This window comes from Rhinoderma darwinii, chromosome 6, assembly GCF_050947455.1.
Source record: "Rhinoderma darwinii isolate aRhiDar2 chromosome 6, aRhiDar2.hap1, whole genome shotgun sequence".
Taxonomy (NCBI): domain Eukaryota; kingdom Metazoa; phylum Chordata; class Amphibia; order Anura; family Rhinodermatidae; genus Rhinoderma; species Rhinoderma darwinii.
The window spans coordinates 98,602,055-98,623,507 of NC_134692.1; positions in this window are offsets into that span (position 1 = coordinate 98,602,055).

Below are 21,453 nucleotides of genomic sequence, written 5' to 3' on the forward strand. Positions count from 1 at the left end.
ATAAAATGATCCATAGATGTGTATTACGCTGTGACACAATCCTTTCTGCACAGGCCGGTGTAGCACTGATAAATGGTGTCCTTACTTTTCTCCCATTTGGTCCACACTCCGCACCTTTGCAGTTTGAGGAATTTTGCTGGGAAGTGTTGTCCTGGTATAATAAAATTTTTTTGCAGGACGAGCTGTAGTTATTATTGGTACCATTTTGTGGTACATGCAACTTTTTGATGGGAGGCAAGGTAATAAAAAAAATGCAATTCTGCCGTAGTTTTTTTAGTTTTTTTTATACAGCGTTCACCATGCATTATAAGTTGCATGTTACCTTCATTCTTTGGGTCAGTACAATTACGGCGATACCTAATTTATAGAACTTTTTTATGTTTTACAACTTTTTGCACAATAAAATTACTTTTGTAGAAATAATGTATTTTTTCTGTCGCCAAGATGTAAGAGCCATAACTTTTAATTTTTTTTTGTCAACGAAGCTGTCTGAGGGCTTGTTTTTTGCAAGACGAGTAATAATTTTTATAGGTACCATTTTTGGATACATGCGACCTTTTGATCACTTTTTATTTCAATTTTTGTAAGACAAAGTGACCAAAAAAAAAAGCAATTCTGGCATTATTTTTTAGCTTGTTTTTTACAGCGTTCACTGTGAGGGACAACTAACATAATATTTTTATAGTTCAGGTTGTTACGGACGCGGCGATACCAAATATGTATGGTTTTATTATTTTTTTACAATAATAAATGACTTGATAACCGAAATAGTGCGATCGTGTTTTATGTTATTACTTGAAACTTTTATTTTATTTTTTACAACTTTTATTTTCACTTTTCTTTAGTCCCACTAGGGGACTTGAAGGTCCAGCTGTTTGATTGATGTTCTAAGACATTGCACTACCTATGTAGTGCAATGTATAAGAACTGTCAGTTATTCACTGACAGCAAACCGATCTGGGCCTAATCGGCTTCCGTAATGGCAGACAGGAGGCCATTGTTAGGCCTCCTGTTGCCATAGTAGCAGTCGCTAGCCTTTCCATCGCAGCCTGCCGATTTGCTACAAACAACTTTGATGCAGCGATCGCACTAGATTGCTGCATTGAAGTGGTTAATGGCAGGAATCAGAGGAAGCTCCGGTTCCTGACGTTACAGCGGGGTGTTCGCTGTAACATACAGCGGACACCCACTGCTGATGACGCCGGCGCAGCTTCTGAGCCGGCACCATCTTGCCGATGGTACCGGAAGCATTTTAGGCCCCACCGCCGAGCGGGGCAGGAGAGGCTTCCGTTGCTGGCAGACCGGAAGGTAAGTATTAGGCCTCCTATCACCATTGCAGCCACCGGCAACCCAGCGATCATGTTGCTGGGGTGCTGGTGTCTAAAAACTCCTCACATGCTGCGATCTCTATTGAACGCAACATCTGAGGGGTTAATTGGCCGGATCGGATGCTATCTCTGGTACTGGCCGATACCTCAGGGTGCCAGCTGTAACATACAGCTGTCACCCGGCTGTGATGGTGCGGGCTCAGCTCCTGAGCCCGCACTATCACCGCGACGTAATGGTACTGAGCTTTGCGGGAAGACCTTCCCGATTGGGGCGTATATATACGGCGCATGTTGGGAAGGGGTTAAACAAAAAGAACATATTTATGAGACAATGATCAGTCATGTTAGTATAGAATTGTAAACATTTTAAATGAACCCCTTAGTGACCACTAATACGCCTTTTTACGTCGGTCACTAATGGGCTTTAGGCTAGGCTGACGCCTTTTCACGTCAGCCTAGTCTAAGTCCTGCACGGGTCTCCCGTGCAGGCAGGAGCCGCGGCTCTGTTGTCTGATGACAGCTGAGCTCCTGCTCCAACGCCCGCGATCGAAGTTTACTTAGATCGCGGCCGTTTAACCCGTTAAATGCCGCCGTCAATTGCGACCGCGGCATTTAACTTTGTTTACAGAGGGAGTGAGCTCCCTCTGTCACCCATCGGCAGCCCGCGAATGCAATCGCGGGTCTCCGATGGGGTGTCATGGCAGCCGGGGGCTTGATAAAAGCCTCCAGGTCTGCCCTGGACATATGCCTGTTAGTACGCGCTGGAGGCATGTCCTAACAGATTGCCTGTCGGATTTACACGGACAGGCAATAATGCTCTGGTATACGAAGTATACCAAAGCATTATAGCAGCGATCGGAAGATCGCACAGTAAAGTCCCCTAGTGGGACTAATAAAATAAGTCATCAAAGTGAAATAAAGATTATTAATAAAAAGTACAGTAAAAAAATAAATAAAACCATTTTTTTCCATAAAAAGTGGTTTTATTTAGTAAAAGTGTAAAAAAAAAAAAAGTACACATATGTGGTATCGCCGCAACCGTAATGACTCCATTAATAAAGTTAATATGTAATTTAAACCGCAAAGTGAACACCGTAAAAAAAAAAACGCAAAAAACCATCGCGAAATTGCAATTTTTTTCCATTGCCCCCCAAAAAAGTCATAATAAAAATGAATCAATAAGTCCCATGCACCCCAAAACAGTACCATTCAAAACTACGTCTTGTCCCGCAGAAAACAAGCCCAAAAAATCACTACATTGATGGAAAAATAAAAAAAATTACAGCTCTTGGAAAGCGACGAGGCAAAAACAAATAATTTTAGTTCAAAAGTGTTTTTATTGTGCAAAAGTCGTAAAACATAAAAAAACCTCTACATATGTGGTATCGCCGTAATCGTACCGACCCAGAGAATAAAGGTAACATGTTATTTACGTCGCACAGTGAACGGCGTCAATTTAAAAACGCATAGAACAATGGTGGAATTTCAGTTTTTTTTTATAATCCCCCCCAAAAAGGTTAATAAAAGTTAATATAAAAATTATATGTACCCAAAAATGATGCTATTAAAAAGCACAACTAATCCCGCAAAAAACAAGTCCTCATACAGCTATGTAGACGAAAAAATAAAAAGGTTATAGCTCTTTGAATGCGACTATAGAAAAACTAATAAAATAGCTTGGTCATTAGGGCCTAAAATGGGCTAGTCACTAAGGGGTTAAGATTTCAGTGGTCCCTCAAGTTACAATGGCTTCAGGTTACAATATTTTCAACATACCATGGTCTTTCCTGGGCCATTGTAACTTGAAATCACATTCAACATACAATGCCACAAAAGGTCTAAATGTCGGGCGCGTGTGATTGGCTGGAAGATCCAGCCAATCAGCATGGGTATTTTACTGGTATAACACCTGTTGTAATGCATTGCATGCCCTGGCTGTCTAGTACCACCTCTCTACAGTACAGTACTACATGACCTGTACTGCTCTTTACCTTCACCATAATTAGTTGCTCCTTTGGACACCAGGTGAGGGTGGCTCCATGTTATATTTCTGGTACAGTGTGTACTGCACAGGCTCCTGAAGAAACTCCTGTCTTCATCGTAGAAAGTGATTTACAGACTCCAGCAGTTACAGTATTTCTGATTTTTATATGTGAGAACATGATTTATCCAAACTAGCTATCTGCTAAATCATCTTTTTTTCTTATCTGTGGTTAACATTTTGGGGACATTGGAGTTATAGTCTCAAGTTACAATATTTTCAACTTAGATTTTTCGTCCCGGAACCAATTAATATTGTAACTTGAGGGTTACAATTGCATGCCTTTTCAATTATATTAAATATTTTTGTTTAAAGTGTACCTTACTTTCTACGTGACTTTCAGAATAAGCTGTCATATGTGTGTACATGAGGAATAACACTATTTCTGACCATTATTTTTGACTATTTGTGCATTTTTAGCAGTTTTCCCCTTTGCAGGCTCTATCTCTAATTCTTAGTTTTCGTTGAGCTAATGGGTGGAGCCTAGTTGCCAGCATGTCTGCCATTCAAAGCACACACAGAGAAAGAACATGCTGGTCCACTATTTCTCTGTGGCAACATGGAGGAGATTATACAGCGGTAAGGAGCAGTGTAGCTGAGAATCCAGCACTGGAGTGACATATACATATATAGCACAGTTTATCTTGACTCATAACTTTCTGCAGTATGATATCACAGAACAAAAAACATTGAAAAGCCAAGTTAAAGTTTTTTGCCACTTTATATTTAATTTATTAAGAGTCAAGATAAAAAGTGCTACATCTGTAACTCATCGGTATCCTGTATACTTTTTTTCTGCTCCTCTCCCTCCTCCTGATACCACTCCCAGCTCTATAGACTTCTATGGCATGCAGCGCCTGTGTCTCTCTCTGCTCTTGCTCCCTCCTCCTGCTCCCCTTCCCCTCCCCATAAACTTATCTAGGCAGCATTTGTCTGCGTATGTCCCTGCTCCCTCCTCCTACTTCCTGATCCATAGACTTCTATGGGCAGGCTGTGAAGACACTGGAGTGTGCTTTGACAGAGACAGATTTTGCTTGAGAATAGGGGGGTTGACAGCATATTCAAGATAGAGAGACTCCTTGTGGGACGTAAATTACAAAGTTTCTAGATATCAGGAATACTATTTGATTAGCATAAGTCTTTTGAACAGTTGAGGTGGCCATACACATTAAATGTATGACGGCTGAAGCCACCGACTTTGAAGGGACCGGCCGACCATCTGTCCCCGACAGGCTTGACAAGGGATGCATTGAGCAGCTGACACGTTGCATCCTACTGCACTGATGGGTGAATAAATCCTTTTTTGATACGACTATTGGAGTGCTGCCTCTATTTCTATTTTTGTCTAAACCTTGGGATTTATAAGTCGGAGGCTTGTACCTCGTTACCCTGGAGGTTGTTGTTCTACTGTGCTGCCCATATCTCTATTTTTCCCTGACAGCTAACACTCCCCAGTCACCGGCAATGCTGGCGATTGATGTAATCGGTGGATCTATACAGATTCTCCAATTATATAATTTCTGCAAATAAAGTGTTAAAAACCGTCCCCGGGACATGTAATTAAGTCCAGGAACAGTTACTATGGTCCCCCCTGCCCCATGTCCCATGTTAACGGCAATCGACCAATAGCAGCGGTCCATTGCTGGCAATTGCTGTGATTGGTGGGTCTGTTCAGACTCACCTTTCATAGTGATTTTTTCACCCAGGGCGAAGTGAGATTTTCTTTTTTTTTTTCATCCATAAATCACTAAAAATAATTTACATATTAGGTATTTGTCTAGGTTGTCTATGTCAAATCGTCGCATCAGTTTTCAGTCAGCGTCAATCCGTTGTGTCAGTTGTCAGTGTCAATCCGTAGCGTCAGTCTCGTCACTTGCCAGTTAGTGTCAATTTGTCACTGTCAGTCGCGTCACTTGTCAGTTAGTGGCTATCCGTCACTGTCAGTCGCGTCACTTGTCAGTTAGTGTCAATTCATTACTGTGTCGCATCACTTGCCAGTGTCAATCAGTCACTGTCAGTCACATCACTTGTTGTCATGGCACGGGTGTAAACCCACTGGGCTGTAACGCATAGCGGGATAACAGCTGGCCAAACAGGTACAATGCAATGTCTATAGTCCAGAAAGGGTACCTAAGGCAATGTAGACAGTACCGGTAGATTCAGGCTAAGATGAGGCTCTGACAGCAGACAGACACCCGGCGGGGTGCAACACAATAGATGCATCAGAGGGCACAACATGACTCCAACTCTTGACAGCGCAGAGGAAAGGTAGCACGGGATACAGGGTACAGGCAGCAGGAATGGGTAACACTGGGAACTGGAAAACACTAGGAGACCATTTGCAATGACAAACTTTAGGTAACACAACAATGCTCAGGCAAGGATCGAGAGGGCAGAGCCCCTTTTAAAGTCCTAAAGCATTCTGGGCTGATTGCAGTATTCTGCAACTGTGTATGTACTGGCCCTTTAAGGCCGTGCATGTGCGGGCGCGGGCACCCTGCTGGAGACAGTGTCTGGACCAGATAGTGAGTGCCGGCGTCTCTCAGGGGAGAGATGCCGCCGGGAACTCACACGTCCATGGCCACGGCCGTCAGAGGGTAAGTCATTAGACGGTCCACGGCCATAGACATTACACTTGTCAGTTGGTGTCAATCTGTCACTGTCAGTCACGTCACTTGTCAGTTAGTCAGCGTCCGTAAGTGTCCGTTAGTAAGTGGAATTAAGTGCTATAAAAAATAAGTGTTAAGTTTAGTGTTAGTGTTTGGTGTTTTCTGTGAAAAAAATAAATAAATCTTTGTTGTACAACTATTTGCTACAGCTATGTGTGTATAAACTACATATATATATATATATATATATATATATATATATATACTACCGTTCTAAAGTTTAGGGTCACTTAGATATGTCCTAATTTTTGAAAGAAAACAACATTTTTTTTCAATGAAGATAACATAAAATAATCAAAAATACACTCTATACATTGTTAATGTGCTAAATGACTATTCTAGCTGCAAACGTCTGGTTTTTAATGCAATATCTACATAGGTGCATAGAGGCCCATTTCCAGCAACCATCACTCCAGTGTTGTAATGGTACATTGTGTTTGCTAACTGTGTTAGAAGGCTAATGGATGATTAGAAAACACTTGAAAACCCTTGTGCAATTATGTTAGCACCACTGTAAAAAGTTTTGCTGTTTAGAGGAGCTATAAAACTGACCTTCCTTTGAGCTAGTTGAGAATCTGGAGCATTACGTTTGTGGGTTCGATTAAACTCTCAAAATGGCTAGAAAAAGAGAGCTTTCATGTGAAACTCGACAGCCTATTCTTGTTCTTAGAAATGAAGGCTATTCCATGCGAGAAATTGCCAAGAAACTGAAGATTTCCTACACCGGTGTGTACTACACCCTTCAGAGGACAGCACAAACAGGCTCTAACCAGAGTAGAAAGAGAAGTGGGAGGCCCAGCTGCACAACTGAGAGACAAGACAAGTACATTAGAGTCTCTAGTTTGAGAAATAGATGCCTCACAGGTCCTCAACTGGCAGCTTCATTAAATAGTACCCCCAAAACGTCAGTGTCAACGTCTACAGTGAAGAGGTGACTCCGGGATGCTGGCCTTCAGGGCAGAGTGGCAAAGAAAAAGCCATATCTGAGACTGGCTAATAAAAGGAAAAGATTAATATGGGAAAAAGCACACAGACATTGGACAGAGGAAGATTGGAAAAAAGTGTTATGGACAGACGAATCGAAGTTTGAGGTGTTTGGATCACACAGAAGAACATTTGTGAGACGCAGAACAACTGCAAAGATGCTGGAAGAGTGCCTGACGCCATCTGTCAAGCATAGTGGAGGTAATGTGATGGTCTGGGGTTGCTTTGGTGCTAGTAAAGTGGGAGATTTGTAAAAGGTAAAAGGGATTTTGAATAAGGAAGGCTATCACTCCATTTTGCCATGCCATACCCTGTGGACAGCGCTTGATTGGAGCCAATTTCATACTACAACAGGACAATGACCCAAAGCACACCTCCAAATTATGCAAAAACTATTTAGGGAAGAAGCAGGCAGCTGGTATTCTATCTGTAATGGAGTGGCCAGCGCTGTCACCAGATCTCAACCCCATAGAGCTGTTGTGGGAGCAGCTTGACCGTATGGTACGCAAGAGGTGCCCATCAAGCCAATCCAACTTGTGGGAGGGGCTTCTGGAAGCATGGTGTGAAATTTCTCCCGATTACCTCAGAAAATTAACAGCTAGAATGCCAAAGGTCTGCAATGCTGTAATTGCTGCAAATGGAGCATTCTTTGACGAAAGCAAAGTTTGAAGGAGAAAATTATTATTTCAAATAAAAATCATTATTTCTAACCTTGTCAATGTCTTGACTATATTTTCTAGTCATTTTGCAACTCATTTGATAAATATAAGTGTGAGTTTTCATGGAAAACACAAAATTGTCTGGGTGATCCCAAAATTTTGAACGGTAGTGTACATACACAAATTATATGCTACAGCGATACGGACTCAGCGAGTGGTGAGGAAACAAAGTTTTTTCTCTCATCCTCCTCTTCCTCCTCTAATGACAGTGAGGAACCTCCTCGTAGTTGCAGGAGGGTTAGTGCCCAGATTCTGCCTAACCCTGAAACTGCCGTTATGCCTGACCCTGGTACTGAGAGCAGTGATTGGTCACCCCCCCCCCAACCAATTACACCCCCCAAATCTCAGAATTTACTGCTGTGGCAGGGATTGATGTGCAGATGCAAGGGCTCCCTGTAATTGATTTTTTTTAATTTTTCTTTACCGACAATTTGATAGAACTTATGGTGGACCAAACAAAAATGTATGCCCACCAATTTATAGCTGAACACACCAAGTCTTTTTATGCCCAGCCCAATTGTTGGCAACCAACTAATTGTTCAGAAATGCAAAAATATTGGGGGTTAGTCCTCAACATGGGTTTCATTAAAAAGCCCAATGCTATTACCAGACCCTCCTTTAAGGCCCTCCAAAAATTTCGGCACTTTAGTGACAACTCCCAATGCCCCCACAGGATGACCCCAATTCCGACAGACTTTTTAAAATTATGCCCCTCATAAACATTTTTCCCTAAAAAAGATTTCAGTTGATGAATCCCTGGTGCACTTCAAGGGCAGGCTGAAGTTTCGCCAAAATGTGCCCAATAAGCGCGCCAGGTATGGGATCAAGGTCTACAAGCTGTGTAAGTCTGAGACCAGATACACACATGCTTTCCGGATCTATGAGGGGAAAGACAGGACAATACAGCCCCCAAATTATCCCCCCATCTTGTCCACAAGGGGGAAGATAGTGTGGGACCTCATGCACCCACAAGTGTACCCCTGTTCAAATGTCTAAAAGACAAAAAAACAGTGCCGTATGGGAAAAAAACAGCGGCACCTTCCCAAGACCCTCATTGGCCAATCCCTGCAAATCTGAGAAAGCCGGGCATTGCTGCAGGATGGGGTCCTGTCTCTGAAATCCCAGTTAAAAAAGATGTATGAATGCTCACATCTATGAATGACTCCAGCTGCACCCCTGTCCCCACGTGTGGATTCACAATGTCCACAACGAGGCCTATATGCATTCAGGCATATAATAAATTAATGGGGGTAGTTGACCTGAATGACCAGGTGTTAAAACCGTAGTGACATACAAAAAGGCAAAATTTGGTACAAAAAATGTGCAGTGTACCTTGTACAGATGACACTGTACAATTCATTTTTAATTTTCTGTAAAGCTGGCTACCAGGGTACCTAAATTGGAGTACCAAGAAAAAATTATAACATTTGTTCTGCTTGGAGACGAGGTGGGGGAAACTTCTGCTGCTTCAGATAGTTCTTGCCGTATTGTTCCTGGGCAGTACCAAAAAAACGCAGGGCACAAAAAAGGTGCCGTAACTGTGCAAAAAGGGGTATCCGTAAGGATACCATATATCATTGAGACACCTGTTCATCAAAACCCGGACTCTGTATGAAGGACTGCTTCCACATCTTCCAACATATTTAGACCACTTTGGGGGTATTTCTGAACTCAAAAGAAATACACCAATAAATATTGAGGTGCTTTCCTTCACTTGCATGCGGTGTCTGAAAAATCTGCCCAAAACAATGACGCATTTGTGAAAAATGTAACATTTTATTTTTCATGCCAGATTTCCACTAAATTCAGCAACAAAAAAAACAAACTATGGGGCCATAAAAGTGATCACACCCCTAAATAAATTCTTTGAGAGGTGCAGTTTCCAAAATGGGGTCACTTCACTGTACTGGTACCTCAGGAGCTCTGCAAACCCGACATGGCACCTGGAAACCATTCCTGCAAAATCTGTGCTCCAAATAGTGCTACTTCTATTCTGAGCTTTGCCGTGGGTCCAAACAGGAGTTTATTACCGCATATGGGGTATTGCTGTAATCGGCAGAAATTGCTTAACAAATGTTTGGGTGCTTTTTCTTCTTTATTCCTTGTAAAAAAAAAAAAAAATCTGTGTTTTTTTCAGAAAAAAAGTAGATTTTCATCTTCACAGTCTAGTACCACTAAATTCTGCAAAAAAAAAACCTGTACAGTCAAAATGCTAAATAACTGCTAGAAAAATTAGTTGAGGAGTGTAGTTTCCAAAATGGTGTCACTTTTTGGATATTTCTACTATTTTGATCCCTCCAAGTCGTTGCAAACACGACATGGCACCGAAAACCATTCCATCAAAATCTGCGCTCAAAAATTAAAATAGTGCTCCTTCCTACCTGAGCCTTGCTGTGGGTCTAAACAGCAGTTTATTACCTCATATGGGGTATTGCCGTAATCGAGAGAAATGGTTTTACAAATGTTGGAGTGCTTTTTCTCCTTTATTCCTTGTAAAAATTAAAGAAAAAAAGTAGATTTTCATCTTCACAGACTAATTCAAATTAATTTAGCAAAACAACTAAGGGGTTAAATTGTTAACTATACTCCTAGAAAAAGTCTTCGAGGGGTGTAGTTTCCAAAATGGGGTCACTTTTGGGGGATTTCCACTGTTTTGGCACCACAAGACCTCTTCAAACCTGACATGGTGTCTAAAATATATTCTAAAAAAAAAAAAGAGGCCCCAAAATCCTCTAGGTGGTCCTTTGCTCCTGAGGCCTGTGCTTCAGTACATTAGCACACTAAACAAACTAACTTTAACCTCATGCTTATTTATTTTTATGCCTCCCACCTTTTTTTGTTTTGCTATGAATCTTGATAAGGGCTCAATTGACAAATTCCCTGTCTCTTCTCTCTGCCTAGTAGAATTGCTTCTGATTTGAGATGAGCGAACTTATGAAAAGTTCGGTTCGGCTAGTTTGCCGAATTTCACAAAAAAGTTTGATTCGGACCGAACTAGTTCGGACCGAACCTGTAATTTCCGTGCGCCGAGCATGGTACTGTCCAGGGTGCTGAAAGAGTTAATGGGCTGTACTAACTCTTTCAGCAACCTTGACAGTACATGCTCGGCGCGCGGAAAATACAATTTTAATGTAATAAAAAATATATATAAATACGTTCATACTTACATTCCTCCTGTCCGGCCTCCAGCGATGACGTTTCATCCATGTCGCCGCTGCAGCCAATCACAGGCTGTAGTGGCGGTCACGCACGTCAGGATGACGTCAGAAGGCCGGCCTCCAGGGATGACGCTTCATCCCACGTGACCGCCTCTGCAGCCAATCACAGGCTGCAGTGGCCTCTGCAGCCAATCACAGGCTGCCGCGTCAGAAAAGAAGGTCGGACTGGAGGAAGAAGAGGGACTCTTCACCAAGACAACAACCGGGTACGTATGAAATGCTTTTTGTTTTATTTTTAATCAGCAGCCTCTTTTCTCTATCAGTGATTGATAGAGACAAGTGGCTGCCGATTTGTATAATATTTTTGACCGGGTTCGGTCAAAACGGGTTCGGCCGAACCCGGTGACGTTCGGATTCGCTGCGAACTGAACATTTCCGGATGTTCGGACCGAAACCGGGTTCGGTTGTCCCGGTTCGCTCATCTCTACTTCTGATATCTCCCATCTAGTTTGATAGGCTGTTTTATAGCTTTCACTTGCCTGCCAATATCTCGCTTTCATCTTCCTCTGAGATCTTCTAGTGCATGATATTATTTGTCCCCTTAGCATGGCTTTTGTAGCTTCCCAAAATAGCATGGATCTATCCATGCTTCTAAATTCTCCTTTACATATTGTATCCACCACTTCTGTATAGCTTACACAAACTGGGTATCCTTTGTTAGCTGTGTGGGGAATCTCCATATGTACCTTTGATATATTTCACTCACAATACCACTTAATGACACACGAATTGGAGAGTGATCTAAGATAACCCTATCATATATCGCAGTCTCTAAAGTCATATTTAGTAGGTTACTTGTAGTCAACAAATAATCTATAAGGGACGTAGATCCATGGACTGATGAATAAAAGGTATAATCTCTTTCCGTCAGGTTCATCAGTCGCCACAGATCCACTAGTGCAGTCAGTTTTAAGGAGTCTCCTACTATATTTTGATATTTACTTTTAGGGTATGTTCACACGGCCTATTATCGTACATTTTTCGGGCCGTAAACGCCCGAAAAATGGCAGAAAAATCGGACGCCTCCAAACATCTGCCCATTGACTTCAATGGGAAAACGGCGTTCTGTTCCGACGGAGCGGTTTTCTACGTCTTATTGGAAAAAAATATAACTTTTATTTTCACTGCTCAATTAAAAAAAAATCTATGAAACACCTGTGGGGTCAAAATGCTCACTACACCCCTAGATTAATTCCTAAAGGGGTGTAGTATTCCAAATGGAGGCCCTTTTGGGTAGTTTCCACTGTACTGGTACCTTAGGTTCTTTGAACATGTGAAATAGTGTCAAGAAACCAATCCAGCAAAATCTGTGCTCCAAAAGCCAAATGGCGCTCCTTCTCTTCTGATCCTTGCCATGTGCCCAAACAGCAGTTTATGACCACATATGGGGAAGTTGCTTTACAAATGTTGGGGTTCTTTTTTTCCTTTGTTTGTTGAGAAAATTAATTTTTAGCTAAAGCTACGTCTTATTGAAGAAAAAGGATTGTTTTTATTTTCACTGCTCAATTCTAATAAATTCTATGAAAAACTTGTCATGTCAAAATGCTCACTACACCCCTAGATGAATTCCTCAAGGGGTGTAGTTTCCTAAATGGAGTAACTTTTTGGGCGTTTTCACTGTTTTGCTCCCTCAGGGGCTTTGCAAATTTGACCTGGCCTCTGCAAACCATTCCTGCTAAATTTGAGCTCCAAAAGCCAAATGGTGCTCTTTACCTTCTAAGTCCTGCCGTGTGTCCAAACAGCCGTTTATGACCACATGTGGGGTATTGTTTTACTCGGGAGAAATTACTTTACAAATGTTGTGGTGCTTTTTCTCCTTTTGTCATTGTGGAAATGAGAAAAAAATTTCTAAACCTACATTTTCTTTGAAAAAAAGTAGGTTTCCATTTTCACGGCCTACTTCCAATAATTTATGCATTAGACCTGTGGGGTCAAAATGCTCACTATACCCCTAGATAATTTCCTCAATGGGTGTAGTTTCCAAAATGGGGTCACTTTTGGGGGATTTCCACTGTTTTGGCACCTCAAGAGCTCTTCAAATCTGAAATGGTGCCTAAAATATATTCTAATAAAAAAGAGGCCTAAAATCCTCTAGTTGCTCCTTTGCTTCTGAGGCCGGTGCTGCAGTGCAGTAGCAAGCTGGGGCCAAATGTGAGATATTTCCAAAAACTGCAGAACCTAGGCAATAAATATTAAGTTGCGCTTCTCTGGTAAAACTTTGTGTTACAAAAAAAATGGATTAAAAATGAATTTCTGCAACAACAAGAAATGAAATTTGTAAATTTCACCTCTATTTTGCCTTAATTCCTGTGAAACGTCTAAAGGGTTAAGAAACTTTCTAAATGCTGTTTTGAATACTTTGTGGGGTGAAGTTTTTAAAATGGGTTGACTTTTTGGGGGTTTCTAATATATAAGGCCCTAAAAGCCACTTCACAACTGAACTGGCCCCTGCAAAAATAGCCTTTTGAAATTTTCTTGATAATGTGAGAAATTGCTGCTAAAGTTCTAAACCTTGTAAAAAAAATAAAAGTATGTTCAAAAAACGATGCCAATCTAAAGTAGACATATGGGGGATGTTAATTAGAGACTATTTTGTGCGGTATAACTTCCTGTATTACAAGCAGATACATTTTAAAAAAATGATCATTTTTGGAATTGTTCGCTAAATTTTGGTGTTTTTCACAATTAAATACTGAATGTATTGAGAAAATGTTGCCAGTAACATAAATTCCAATGTGTCATGAGAAAACATTCTCAGAATTGCTTGGATAGGTTAAAGCATTCCGAAGTTATTACCACATTAAGTGAAACATGTCAGACTCGAAAAATGAGCTCTGTCAGGAAGGTCAAAAAATGTAATATTATATAAATATATATATATATATATATATATATATATATATATATATATATATATAATATTATATATATATATATCTATAGATATATATGAATATATATATATATATCTATATATCTATAGATATATATAATACTTTTATATATATACATATATATATATATATATATATATATATATATATATATATAGTTCAGCCATAAAAATAGAAGTCACAGACAGGTGAAGTGAATAGCTTTGATTATCTTCTTGCAATGGCACCTGACAAGCATTGAGATATGTAGTGGTTTAGAGCGCACAAGATCCGGTAGGTGCACGAATAGGGTCTCAACCCAATTACGTAGTAAAGAAATATTCGGTACACAAGGTGATGATTTTAGCAAATCTTTCGGTTTTATTTTATCAAAAATTCATGTCAGAGGTTTAGTGCGACGTTTCGGTCGTATATTAGACCTCCATCAGGCACTTGTACCTCCTGGTGTCTGGTTCATCCAGTCGTTGGCGCTGCGTATATTAGTAGCGGTTTACCGCTTTGTTATGGCGCTCTAAGCGGTGCGATATATTAGGCTGGAATTCCACAGGGCGTTTTGATCGCGCTTTCACTGCAGTTTTGCAGTGATTTTCATGTGCTTTTTAATCGTTGTGAAAAATGCATGGGAAAACTGCATCAGTTTTAACGCAAATCCCTGTTATTTTGCATTGCGATTTTCGCCTGTGTGGCTATTACAGGTGAAGTACATGTAATGCCCATCCCTGTAATAACCGCAGGGCCAAAAACTGTGTTGCAAAACCGTAGCGATTCTGGATAAAAAGTATGCGGTTTTTACCCCAACAATTAAGAAGCACATGAATATTAGTGCAAAACAGTAAAACCTTTTTTTTCCTGGCATTCATTTGGATGTTACTTTGACAAGTATTTAACTACCCAAACTTTTTTGCAGACCAATTACACCCCTTCATGGCAATGATATTCCTTAATGACAGTGGCCTCTTTCAGCTAAATATTGACCCCATGTCTGAAAAAATTGTTCAGGAATGGTTTGAGGAGCATGACCCTACCTCACAATTTACAGAACTTAAAGTTTCTGCTCCTATCGTCTTGATGACAGATACTGCAAGACACCTTCAGAGGTCTTGTGGAGCCCATGCCTCGACGGGTCAGAGATGTTTCAGCGGCACAACAGAAAAACAATATTGGGCTGTCGGGTTTAACCTCTTCCCGCAAAATGAGGTGTCTGGTATGTCGGCATTGCAAGCAACTTACCGCAATCCGACGTACCAGAAACGTTGTGTAGATGAAGAAAGCACAGGCGCTGTTCTCGCTTCAGATTGAGCGGGTGACATCTGTAATATAGAGCTGATATCCCGCTGCAATGGCACTGGAGTTTAAACCCTTCAGTTCGGCGGTCAATGGCGTCTGCCTCATTGAAGTGGTTGACAGAGGGAGGGGGGACTGTGTGACTCTATCTACAGGGGGGCTGTGTGACTCTATCTACAGGGGGGCTGTGTGGCTCTATCTACAGGGGGGCTGTGTGGCACTATCTAAAGGGGGCTGTGTGGCACTATGTACAAGGGGGCTGTGTGGCACTATGTACAAGGGGGCTGTGGGAGACTATGTACAAAGGGGCTGTGTGGCACTATAAACAAGGGGGCTGTGTGGCACTATGTACAAGGGGGCTGTGTGGCACTATATACAAGGGGGCTGTGTGGCACTATGTACAAGGGGGCTGTGTCGCACAATGTACAAGGGGGCTGTCTGGCACTATCTACAGAGGGCACTGTGCTATTATGCTATTATCTACAGGTGGTACTGTTCTTTTATCTTCAGAGGGCACTGTGGCACTATCTAAAAAAGAGATGTGTGCCACTATCTACAGAGGGCACTGTGGCACTATCTACAGGAAGGGCCATCTGGCACTATCTACAGGGGGCACTGTGGAATTATCTACAGGAAGCAGTGTGTGGCAATAACTGCAGGGAGCAGAGTGTGGCAATATCTACAGGGGGTCCATGTGGCATTATCTACAGAGAGCAGTTCCTGACACATCTACTGGGAGCATCTACGCTGGTTTTTACACTACCAGTAGTGGTCAGCACATATCGCCTAGCCCAAGTGATAAAGTGAGACAACACCTGCCTGTATACAACCGGAAAACCAGAGAGAGATGCTGGCTGCCACAACAGTTGTCAGCCAAACTAGTGCAGAAATTTTTGTTTGTTTATTTGCATGCAGAAATTCTGGAAAGCCACGGCCCATCAGATAAGACAAACCCCCATAAGAAAAACCCACCAAAGTCGCCACACCCTAGGTGTCCCTGGAATTTTTTTTTTAAATGTTGGTAACTATGCCAAGGCAGGAACTAATAGACTTAACTGTCAGATGAAAAATGACAGTTACAATACACTGCATTACACAAGTAGTGCAGTGTATTGTGCCGGGGGTCAGAAGATCAGAACCTCAAGTCCCCAAGTAAGTGTAAAAAAAAAAAAGTAAAAACAATGTTTAATAAAAATAAACAAAAGTTTTAAGTAATAAAAACAATGATCAAGTACTTTATAATTAGAAGAAAATGAAAAAATGAAAAAAACTATACATAATACATATTGCCGCATTCGGAACGGCCTTAACTATAAAAATATCACATTATTTTTATTGCATGGTGAACAATGTAAAAACAATGTCAGAATTTATTTTTTTGGTCACCTTGTCTCAAATTTTTTTTTTCATAAAAAGTGATCAAAAAGTCACTAGTACCCCAAAATAGTACCCACAAAAACGAAAGTTCGTCACACAAAAAACAAGCCCTACCACAGCGATATCAACTGAAAAATAAAAGTTATGGCTGTCAGAAAAGAGTATTTTTATTGTGGGAACGTAGTAAAACATAAAAAAAAACCAATATAAATTTGGTATCGCTGTAATCGTATCGACCCACTGAATAAAGTTAACATGTTTTTTATACTGCACGGTGAACATTAAAAGAGAAGAAACAAAACAGTGGTAGAATTGCTGCTTTTTGGTCTCCTTGTCTCCCAAAAAATAGAATTAATAGTTATAAAAATTTTTTGCATGTGTTAACGCAATCATGGGCCAAAATATATTAGACTGAAATTTGTATTGGGTACGTCAACCGATACCCGCCCTCCAGTGATTTATCCAGTTCCAAATGATAGGTAATCGATATATATATATATATATATATATATATATATATATATGAGAGAAAAGATGACACAAGAGACCATGCTTTGTATGCTCAAAATCCTCCTCTGACGTTTATTCATCAAACCATTACAATAATATCTTTCGGAGTAGGAGCAGCGTGATTCCAGCCAATCATTTACAATGTTTACAATGTGACATTAATTTGGATTTTATTTAGCCAATAGCATATAATGACAATATGTTTGTCCTGAATCAATCATAGGTTTAGGAGGCGTCTTAAATGTAAAACCATGAGTTCCAAAAAAATACCACGTCATAGATGCTAGGAGTCAGACTACCCCCTCCCTTATATTAAACAAACCTCTTCTCCAAGGCTAAGAGTCAGGCTGACCCCTCCCTTATGGTAAACATTGTCATTCTCCAGACTCTCAAAGATGATCGGCTCCTTATCACACACAAATAATAAAAACATTCAACTCGAGAACACATAACATAGAATTGTTTCAAGACAACTGCTTACATAGATATTAGCTTTTAAAAGCAATCATAACTTATTAATCTCAAAATGGCTCCCTCAGGCCACAAGATGGATTCCAACTATCCAAAATGGTCGCCACCTTACAAGATGGAGTCTATGCAAGATGGAGTCATTTAACCCGTTAGTGACCAGCCCATAGTGTTTCTACGTTGGTCACTAACGGGCCTTATTCCGATGCCATAGACTTTTTACGTTGCGGCATCGGAATGAGTAAACAGAGCAGGGAGCTGTCAAATCTCCCTGCTCTCAGCTGGCAGAGGCTCGGGGCGTCCTTGTTCTGCAGGGTGAGATCGATATCAGTATCAATCTCACCCGTTTAACCCCTCAGATGCGGTGCACAATAGCGTGCACCGCATCTGAGTGGTTTTGGAGAGAGGGAGGGAGCTCCCTCTCATCCCACTAACACCCGGCGAAAAGATAAGATCGCAGAGTGTCTGTGTCTGTGTCTCCGATGGCAGCCGGGGGCCTAATAAAGGCAGAATACAGAAGTATTGCAGTGTATTATAAATGCGATCGGATTATCGAATAGTGAAGTCCCCTAGTGGGACTAGTAAAAAAGTGAAAAAAAAAGTTTAATAAAAAGTGAAAAAAAAAAAGTGAAAAAAAAATTAAAAACCCACATTTTCCCCTTACAAACTGCTTTATTATTAACAAAAAAAATAAAGTAAAAAAGTCACACATATTTGGTATCGCCGCGTCCGTAACAACCCCAACTATAAACTTATTACATAATTTAACCCGCACGGTGAACGCCGTAAAAAAACAAAAAAAAAAACATGCAAAAATTGCTGTTTTCTTTGAATCCAGCCTTAAAAAAAATTTGATAAAAAGTGATCAAAAAATCGCATCCACTCCAAAATGGTACCAATAAAAACTGCAAGTCGTCCAGCAAAAAAAAGCCTTCCTACAATTGCCTCGGCAAAAAAATAAAAACGTTATGGCTCTTCAAATATGGAGACACAAAAACAAATAATTTTGAAAAAAAAGTGTTTTCACTGTGTAAAAGTAGTAAAACATACAAAAACGATACAAATTTGGTATAGTTGCAATCGCAACAACCCGCTAAATAAAGTTATTGTCTTATTTATACCACACGGTAAATTTAGGACGCAAACAAGTGTAGTGAAATTGCTGTTTTGTTTTCTATTCCCCCCAAAAAAAGTTAATAAAAGTTATTCAATAAATTCTACGTACCCCAATATGGTGCTTGCACTGCAGACCGGATGGTCGCATAAGTTTGGAGCTCCGGTGTATCGAGGCTACTCTAGCGGCAAAACACCGACGATAAGCGGCCAAAACACTTACCCTGACTAGGGGAATGATACCGGCAGAGATGGGCAGGAAGAAGCCCCAGAAAGCGGGGACAGAAAGATCCCTAGACAGCTTCTTCTTCCCCGACGGCGGGATCAAAGATGGCGCCGCCGACTCACAGGCACTAGCAGCACGAGAGTGGGACCGCCCTGCCTCATCACGGAGAAGTGAGACAGAACAAGAAGGTATGTCGGCTGATGCCCTTGGAGCTCTGCATACCAGCCAGTTCTCCCTAAATGATGACTGGTGCTCGCCAGTAATGAAACCAGGGACGGTGACACCTCTGCCCCAGAGAAGGGACTTGATCCCCGGGATACAAATGCCTACAACCATGAGGGATAGCACCTCACCTACCTCTCCCCCTTGCGGATCTCAGTCACCAATACACAGCCCAGCGAAACACCATCAGCGACTATCAAACCCGGTTGAGGAGGGGGATAACCCACCATCCATAGAGATAACAGACACCTTCACCTCATTTCAAACTTCTGACAAAATGGTGTCAGAGTCTACTCTTAAAGCCATGCTGCTGGCACTGCGCAGCTCCTTGCACCAGGACTTTACTAGAGTCATATTACAGTTTCAAAGCACCATAACATACCTAGGAGACAGGATCTCCACTGTGGAAAATAAGATAGATTCTTATGCAGCGGCTCACAATGAAGTGGTGGACTCCCACAACTCCATGGAAGATAAACTATCCAAACTACAAGCTAAAATGGTGGACTATGAAGATAGGAACCGAAGAAATAACATTCAATTCAGGGGGATACCGGAAAATGTTCCCCCTGCAGAGTTGCAGCCCTATTTGAAAAAGTTCACACAACGATTATTGCCGTCATGCGTTGAATATGAGCTCAGTATCGACAGGGTGCATAGAATTCCTAAGCCCAAGAATCTTCCGGACTCTGTGCCCAGGGATGTACTGGCTCGGTATACATTTTTCACGACCAAAGACCGTCTCATGGAAAAAGCCAGAAAACACCAACCACTTCCACCACCATACACGAATATCAAGCTATTTGCTGACCTATCAGCGGCGACTCTCCAGGCCAGGAGGGACCTGACAGACATCACGAATCCACTTCGCAAGCATGATATTCCCTACAGATGGGGATTTCCCACGAAGCTTATAATATATCGAGCGGGAGCCATCCACGTCGTCTCATCTCTCGGAGAGGGTATTGCCCTTTTGAAAAATTGGAACATTCATGTGGCACAAGCGACATCTACCCCAAGGGTTGGTCCCCCTCTGCGTTGATTGACCGAAGAATGGACTGTAGTCGGTGGTACCTGACTTTTAGCTGAGTCGTTTAAATGGTTTTCAAGAGTGGCTCGAACACCGAGCAATGTCGTGTCTAAATAGTTCTTTCTCCCCAGAACTATTGGTTCATCATGATACCAAGGCACCACGGTGCGGTAATGTATGTGCATTGTTTTTCTGTTTTTGGTTTACATGTTTGCTTTCATTATTTAATGTTTTACCTGATATGCGCAACATCTTGTTCACTTAGGCAAAAGGTTTGATTTCTGATCGCAACCTACATGTATATTAAACCTAGCCCATATATATTCCATCTAGTACACACACACTTGCAGTATTCAGTCTCCAACAGATCCAATGGCTCTTAAAATTTTGTCTCTTAATGTGAAGGGCCTGAACAGCCCCTTCAAGAGATCTATGGTATGGAGGGAACTCACTAAGCAAAAATGTGATGTCGCATGTATACAGGAGACCCATGTCTCCAATAAGGGGCCGTCGCGACTGTGTCACAAGGCCTTTCCCACCATTTTGTATTCTTCATTCCCTGAGAAAAAGAGAGGAGTCCTTATCGCTTTCCGTAGTTCTCTTACTGTACAAATCCACCAGTCAGTGGTGGACCCGCTTAGCAAATACATCATAGTACACTGTTCTAATAATGCGGTAGAATACACTATAGTGAACCTGTATGCCCCCAACTGCAACCAACATAGATTTTTGAATAAACTACTGAAAAAAGTGAATGCCATCAAGAAAGGCCTTTTGCTTATGTGTGGGGACTTCAACGCTATCTGCGATCCCTTGCTAGATCCCTCGTCTTCTCAGCTGCCAAGGAGAAACACGATTCGCTCATTGAAACATAAAGAAAATTTACATGACATATGGCGATTATTGCATGACAGTGAAAGGGACTACACATTCTACTCGGCTAGGCATAAATCCTACTCTAGGATAGATATGTTCTGGATAGATCAAAGATTGATAGATCAAATACCCTCGGCCGACATAGGGGTGATTCACTGGTCCGACCATGCGCCCATATCAATTACAATAGCGACGCAATATCCCCAAGTATCAGATTATGTGTGGCGGGCTAATTCATTCATAATCTCACACACAAAGTTATCGAAAGAACTACAAGAGTCACTATCAGAATATTTCAAGTTTAATGCCACTCCGGATATTAATGCATTTACACTTTGGAACGCACACAAGGCGTGTATTCGGGGGACCTTTATACATCTGGGCAGCAGGTTAAAAAAACAAAGGGATAGGGATATACAGGTGGCTATGGATGATATCCAAAGCCTGGAAATACAAAACAAGAAGCAACAATCGTTCCATGTTACTGCTTCCTT